Source organism: Schistocerca piceifrons, chromosome 1, assembly GCF_021461385.2.
Source record: "Schistocerca piceifrons isolate TAMUIC-IGC-003096 chromosome 1, iqSchPice1.1, whole genome shotgun sequence".
In the NCBI taxonomy this organism is placed as follows: Eukaryota; Metazoa; Arthropoda; class Insecta; order Orthoptera; family Acrididae; genus Schistocerca; species Schistocerca piceifrons.
In genome coordinates this window covers 906,077,557-906,086,048 of record NC_060138.1, presented here as the reverse complement: position 1 = coordinate 906,086,048, position 8,492 = coordinate 906,077,557, and positions in this window count along the sequence as shown.

Sequence of the window (8,492 nt, the reverse complement as noted above, 5' to 3'; positions counted from 1 at the left end):
AGAAAAACAAATATATATCTAGCATTCCATACATAGGCAATGTATCACAGAAGATTGCAAATATTTTCAAAAATCACAGAGTAAAAATTGGGTTTTCTACATCCAATAAACTACACCAAAAACTAATACATAATATAAAGTGTAATCATGATCCATATTCAGACTCTGGAATATACAAGGTAACATGCCAGGAATGCTCCAAGTTCTACATAGGACAAACAGGCCGAAATATCAACACCAGGTACACAGAGCACATTAGAGCATACACCCACAACAAACACGCTACATCAGCAATAGCAACACACATACATAATACAGGACACCCATTTGGAAAAATAGAGCAAAATGTCAAAGTACTCCACCGACTAGATAAAGGACATAAAATGGATTGGCTTGAAGAACTGGAGATATATTCACATTACAGAAAATATGAAGATAAAATATTAAATGAAAACTTGAAAGTGAATCAGTGAATTTCTTCAGATGTTTCGATAATATACTTAAATAAAAAAGTAAAACATAGAAATAAGCACAATTGTAAAATCAGTATAAGTAATTCATGAGCCAAATTGTAAAGATAAATTAACCTCTGTACAAAAGCATATCATAATCTGTGGAAGACCTATAATGTTATCTCTGTGAACTACCTATAAGAAGATCTTTGTAACTGTTTTGTTTATGTAAGATATTTTCGATGTGTAAAATGTACAAGTTGTGTGTGATGTTAAGTGTGTGTGACTCTCTACACAAATGGACCATTAGAAAATTGTAAGTACAAATTGTTCTCAAACCTTAGCCACTAACCTCACCGAAAATATTGATACCCAACTAAAAATCGCGTTTCTTATGTATTACAGTAAAAGTCAACAAAACGAAGCAGACTCACACACACTGACAACATCAAAAGAAATGGCTTAACACACATCATAAAAACGCACTTGAAAATGGGAATTATTTCTCGAAACGCGTCGTGCAAATAGTAAAATAAAGAAAATCGTGACTGGTAGCAGAAGATTTATTTATTTATAAATATCCAAATTGGTTAGAATTCAGTATTGGTGAAATTGAATATACACCAGAGGCATACGACTGGTCTTCTTCTTGAGGCAGGGGAACCACCACCGACAGAAGTGCACTTGCAGTAAATTCACGTTGAAACGAATCCCAGTAACAGGTCACCCTTTAATCAGCAGATTAATCAGACAACGAAAAATGTAACTACTATGCTGCAAATAGAATTTCTAGGCCCATTCAGTTACCGAGATGAAAGCGTACTAATCTTCGTTAACATTGTGCAGTATTAAGATTAACCGAATATGAAGACTGAAATCAACGTTTTATTAAAAAAAAAAAAAAAAAGGCTCTGAGCACTATGGGACTTAACTGCTGTGGTCATCAGTCCCCTAGAACTTAGAACTACTTAAACCTAACTAACCTAAGGACATCACACACATCCATGCCCGAGGCAGGATTCGAACCTGCGACCCTCTCGCGCGGTTCCAGACTGTAGCGCCTAGAACCGCTCAGCCACTGCGGCCGGCTACGTTTTATTCAATACGATCTTATTAAATTCTACATAGTGAAAGCTATCGCAATTATGGAACCTGTAAAATATGGAAGATCCTGCACACTAAGCAGTGTGGCGATATTAACTGATAGGGAAAGAGGTGAGTTGCCTATAACTATAGACATTATTAAAGAAACCTCTACAAATAAACAAGCAGGAATACTGTGAAAGTTTTTATGGTTTCTGGGGCACAAAGATATTTTCATAAAGACACAATAGGCAGCTTAACGAAACAAGCGATGAACTTGGGATTATATTCTAAGTGATACTCTTCTTTAAGAAGAAATTCTGAGCTTAGTCGATGAAAACCCGAGTAAAAACTGGCAGATTCAATGAGACTGGACCGAGATCTCGAAAGCAGTCCATTATGGCCAACTGCAACCTAAGACTGAATTTTTGAAAAACTGTAACTGTCCTGATAGTACAAAAAATGTTTATTAATTTTTTTTTGTGGTCCGCAGCCTCAATATGTTAAGGAAGAAAACATTGTCCAAACAGGGTGTAATATATTTATTGTCTGTGGATTGTTTTAATCCATTTTTAAGACATCTTCAGCCCATTTTCCAATGGTAGCAGGTGCAAGTGGTGAACGGAGCAGGTAGCGTCTGTTGAGACACGAACGTCAGCTATTCCGTTCACCACCTGCCACCACTGGAGAATGGTCTGAAGATGGTCTTCAAAACAGACTGCAACCGGTCAGTATTTAAACAAATGTTTTTTTTGCGATCAGTACTGTTTCAGTTTGTAGAAAAGTATTTCACTGTGATCGAGGTTTTTCCAGTGATGTTTATACAAACTGTTCAGATAGAATTATGTACATGGTTAGTAAATGGAATGGAAGCGAACGATTCATAACAATGAAACATCCATGGACTTAAATCCAACAAATTTACAATCCACCTGTTCCGAGAATGAGTGGAGGAACCTCAGTCATGCGATCTGTAGAATGAAGAAGGAGACGTGATTCGTCTACTGCACTCATGCTCAAAAATTAAGGATAATGCTGGTACACGGTGAAACAACGCTCTGGTGGGCGGTTTGCGGGTTTAAATCACCTCGGGGTATGACCATGCGGTGCATTTGACCTGCGGTCGTCTCACGGTGGCGCTGGCATCAGTCCACATACGCAGAGGCGTGTTGGTGCATGTCAGAGTACGGTGCAGCGAGTAAGTGTGCAGACGTTTTCAGACGTGCTAATGGTGACTGTATGTTTAAACTGGCTCAAAGAACACATTCTGATGACGCTATGAGAGGTAAAATACTAGGGCGACTGGAGGCTGGTCAAACACAGCAGGTCGTAGCACGGGCCCTCCGGGTGTCACAAAGTGTGATCTCAAGATTATGGCAACGATTCCAGGCGCTACATTACGGGACTTCTACGGTGTACAACACCACAAGAAGACCGATATCTCTCCATCAGTGCCCGCAGACGGCCACGGAGTACTGTAGGTAGCCTTGCTCGGGACCTTACCGCAGCCACTGGAACAGTTGTCTCCTGACAAATAGTCTGCACTTGACTGAACAGACATAGTTTATTCGCCCGGAGACCTACAAGGTGCATCCCACTGACCCCTGGTCACAGGAGAGCCCGTAAAGCCTGGTGTCAAGAACACTATACATGGTCATTGGAACAGTGGTCCCAGGTTATGTTCACGGGCGAGTTCGAATGGCTCTGAGCACTATGGGACTTAACTTCTGAGGTCATCAGTCCCTTAGAACTTAGAACTACTTAAACCTAACTAACCTACTGACATCACACACATCCTTGCCCGAGGCAGGATTCGAACCTGCGACCTTAGCGGTCGCGCGGTTCCAGACTGTAGCGCCTAGAAACCCTCTGTCACCCCGGCCGGCCACGGGCGAGTCCAGGTTAGTCTGAACAGTTATTCGCGCCTCGTTTTCATCTGGCGTTAACCAGGAACCAGATACCAACCCCTTAATGTCCTTGACAGGGACGTGTATGGAGCTCGTAATGTGATGGTGTGAGGTGGGATTATGATTGGTGCAAATACACTCCTGCATGTCTGTGACAGAGGATCTGTAACAGGTCAGGTGTATCGGGACTTCATTTTGCACCATCTTGTCCGCCTCTTCAGGGGTGCAGTGGATCCCACCTTCCTCTTGATGGATGAGAACTCACGGCCCCACCGAGCTGCCATCGTGGAGGAGTATCTCGAAACAGAAGATATCAGGTGAATGGAGTGATCCGCCTGTTCTCCAGACCTAAACCCCACCGAGCACGTCTGGGATGCTCTTGGTAGACGTATCGCTGCACGTCTTCAAACCCCTACGACACTTCAGGAGCTCCGACAGGCACTGGTGGAAGAATGGGAGGCTATACCCCAGCAGCAGCTCGACCACCTGATCCAGAGTTGCCAACCCGTTGTGCGGCCTGTGTACGTGTGCATGGTGATCATATCCCATACTGATGTCGGGGTATATGCGTACGAAACAGTGGCCTTTCGGGACGGTTTTCTCAACTTATCAGCAATACCGTGGACTTAACAGATCTGTGTTGTGTCTAATTCCTATGTGCCTATGCTATTAGCGCCAGTTTTGTGTAGTGCCACGTTGTGTGGCACCACATTCTGCAATTATCCTTAATTTATGAGCATGAGTGTATTTTCATGTACCAAATACAGCTTCTTCGCAGTGGCCGTCCTATAAACAACAGCTCGGTCGCATGGTCTGCGCAGTCATCGAGAACAACTGCTGGGTGTTCAAAAAATGGTTCAAATGGCTCTGAGCACTATGGGACTTAACATCTATGGTCATCAGTCCCCTAGAACTTAGAACTACTTAAACCTAACTAACCTAAGGGCATCACACAACACCCAGTCATCACGAGGCAGAGAAAATCCCTGACCCCGTCGGGAATCTAACCCGGGAACCCGGGCGTCGGAAGCGAGAACGCTACCGCACACTGCTGGGTGTGTTGATGCCGTTATTCCGAGTGGGAAAATGCTGATTAGAGCTACGTGATTTTATGTGTCTCTGGGAGATGTGTTGTAGGCTTGCAGTGCCAGGAACCCACAGCCAGTTCAGTTAAATTATTAAAACACAACCCTGATACGTGAAATTTAACGTCGTAGTCAAGAAATCGATTGAAAGATGAATATTTGCATTTTGTAGTAGCTTAGTTACCCACGTAGTCACTGCGGCATCCGAGGATTCTGTATTCAGACCAACCTACGGGTTTAGGGGAGCTTCATTCAGACTGTGCCTTTAGAGTCTGCTATTACTTCCAAGTCACCACAGTCCCTGTTCGTTCATCGGACGATTCTTCCATTCAGTTCAAACGGACACCGGTGGTTTAACACAGCTAATCTCTATGCGTTAAGAAGAACGTCAACAGCACTTGAAGTATAACTCTTACTGTTTTTAATATTAAACATCCGTTTACGAAGGGCAGACATGAAGATTTAGTTGTTGTTGTTGTTGTTGTTGTTGTTGTTGTGGTCTTCAGTCCTGAGACTGGTTTGATGCTGCTCTCCATGCTACCCTATCCTGTGCAAGCTGCTTCATCTCCCAGTACGTACTGCAGCCTACATCCTTCTGAATCTGCTTAGTGTATTCGTCTCTTGGTCTCCCTCTACGATTTTTACTCTCCACGCTGCCCTCCAATACTAAAGTGGTGATCCCTTGATGCCTCAGAACATGTCCTACCAACCGATCCCTTCTTCTAGTCAAGTTGTACCACAAACTCCTCTTCTCCCCAGTTCTATTCAATACCTCCTCATTAGTTATGTGATACATTCATCTAATCTTCAGCATTCTTCTGTAGCACCACATTTCGAAAGCTTCTATTCTCTTCTTGTCCAAACTCGACTACATTCCATTATCCTCGTTTTGCTTTTGTTGATGTTCATCATATATACTCCTTTCAAGACACTGTCCATTCCTTTCAACTGCTCTTCCAAGTCCTTCGCTGTCTCTGACAGAATTACAATGTCATCGGCGAACCTTAAATTTTTTTTTTCTTCTCCATGGATTTTAATACCTACTCTGAATTTTTCTTTTGTTTCCTTTACTGCTTGCTCAATATACAGATTGAATAACATCTTGGAGAGGCTACAACCCTGTCTCAATCCCTGCCCAACCACTGCTTCCCTTTCATGTCCCTCGACTCTTATAATTGCCATCTGGTTTCTGTACAAATTGTAAATAGCCTTTCGCTACGTATATTTTACCCCTGCCACCTTCAGAATTTGAAAGAGAGTATTCCAGTCAACATTGTCAAAAGTTTTCTCTAAGTCTACAAATGCTAGTGACGTAGGTTTGCCTTTCTTTAATCTAGCTTCTAAGATAAGTCGTAGGGGCGGTATTGCCTCGCGTGTTCCAGCATTTCTACGGAATCCAAACTGATCTTCCCCGAGGTAGGCTTCTACCAGTTTTTCCATTCGTCTGTAAAGAATTTGCGTTAACATTTTGCAGCCGTGACTTCTTAAACTGATAGTTCGGTAATTTTCACATCTGTCAACACCTGCTTTCTTTGGGATTGGAATTATTATATTCTTCTTGAAGTCTGAGGGTATTTCACCTGTCTCATACATTTTCCTCACCAGATGGTAGAGTTTTGTCAGGACTGGCCCTCCCAAGGCTGTCAGTAGTTCTAATGGAATGTTGTCTACTCCCGGAGATTTAGTTATCAGCTCTAAAAACAAAACTACGTAGTTAGTTGCTTGTTTGTTTACAGGTATGAGTCTGCAGTCCTGGGACACCCTGAAATTCTTAGGTCACAGTACCGCATCGCGCCACCATAGGAGCGGGAAGAAAAGCGGCGCAGTCTCATTGATAAAATGGAGCAAAGTGCGATCATTCGATTTTGGCAGCAGCGGAAAGCATCTGTGTCAGGCCAATACAGATGATTTCTTTACGTATCTCTATTGGTCTGCAGAGTTTTGGCGCCCCTGGTGGCGTGTTGCGGCAGTGAAGTGCGTGAATTTCTGGGTTCCCCAGGGCTGCAAACACGTACCTGTCAACATGTAAAAATTTCATTATTTACTTTTGTATAATGTAATTCGTAATTAATACTTTAAGACTGCACCTCGGATACTGATATTCAAGGCTTTCTATAGCAAGTCCTCTCTCATATCATTTATTGGATACCTTTTTTTTTTATCGAAATGAGTCGAGTGTTCGGAAGCGGCCATCGGGCAGCCATGCCAGCCCACCACGGCATGTCTGTCGGATATCGAGCGTACAGCGGGGATCGGACGCAGTATGCGGACTCCGGCCTCTGGCGCTCTCGGCCAGTGAACAGGAAATTGCATTCTGCTGGCTGCCCGCCTGTGTGGGCATAAAGGAAATGAAAAAGCGGACGCACGGCCGAGCAGAAAGACTTCCATGTGGAAAGGAAGGGAGGGCTGAGTGCTGACCGGGCGAGGTGAGATTTCTCCAGATAACCGTAATGGGAGCGTGAAGGCGGCGCCAGTGCAGCCGGCCGGAAAGTAATTTCTCCTAGTACGACGATTACGGGATTACGGAGCAATTTTCATATCTAAATGTCTGCTGACATTTTACGAAATGTGGAGAAGGAACACCTAAGCACAGCCATTTCGTGCATATTACCTAGCCGGGTGATTGTAGAGTACTGAAAATTAATGGGGTAGTCGTCGCTAACATTAGAAACTTTTATAAGGTGTAATCACACGGAAGAGTAAAATAGTTTTCAATTTTTTAACGAATCATATGTTCTTCTCTTGATACGCTACGACAATTTTAGAAACGAATATTGTTTGCTCCTTAAAATACCAATCTACATAAATGGGTAGAAGATACATTTCAAAAACTAGGAGTAGTTATTATTCCACACGAATACCGATAGGGCAAATATTACCTCATTGATTTACTCCGTTGTCTTCAGAAAAGTTCATGATGACGACGACGATTATGATGATGATGACGATAATGTGTTTTGGGTGCACCTCAGCGAGACCTCTAGCGCCAGTACAAGTATGAAATGAAATGATTTTATGGCATTACTAGTCGGGCGATCATGTTCAGCTACACCGGCTGCATAGCGCAAGTCCTTCTATTTGACGCAACTTCGATGTCTTGCGCATCGTTCACGATCAAATGATAATGATGACAACACCCAGTCCCCGAGCAGAAAAAAATCTCCGACCCGAGCTGGAATCGAACTCGTGGCCCCAGGAACCGGGAGCAGCAAACATTCTATGAGAACAGTGTGCATAAGAGTGGCAGAATATTCTTCAACTACAATTTAAAATATAAGTATCTCCAAAACACACACATATCCCCGCGCACCACACACACACACACACACACACACACACACACACACACATGTTGGCTTCACCCACGTAATGTCGCCCTGTTGACACGACAGTGGACTACACGGTAGCCGTGTGTTGTTAAGGGTACTGCACTGAAGATGGTGCAGTTGATGCCTAAATTTGCTTGACATACTTCAACCACTATCGTCTGTAGGTACAGCATATTCATAAAAAATTAAAACAAAGGTCATTTCAGGGTTTTGCAAACCATTTAACTTATAAGTTCTGTACATTTCTCTCACATTCTTGTAATTAATCAGTTTTAGTCTTCATTGTTGCTACGGAGGGGTTTCTAGAACTAAGTTACACATGTCGATCCTCGCTAAGACCTCTGCGCAACAAGAGCCGTGCATTGTCAGAACCGAGTCCATGTTCGGGGTTTCCTGCAGGAACAGTTCTACTGAGGTATGGATGGTGGCGCATCACAGTGTCTGAGAGAAATGGCGCGGCAACTGGAAAGGCACTCCGGAATTGAAGTTTGCAAGGCAGTATGAGTCTTGTGGGCAAAACGCCTAAATTGCACACAGATTTACCGTGAAATACGAGCCTTATCTGGATGAAACGCAATGTCGGGTACGGCCGTACCGAAATGTGCCGACAATTCGACCAATGCAGCACAGACAAGT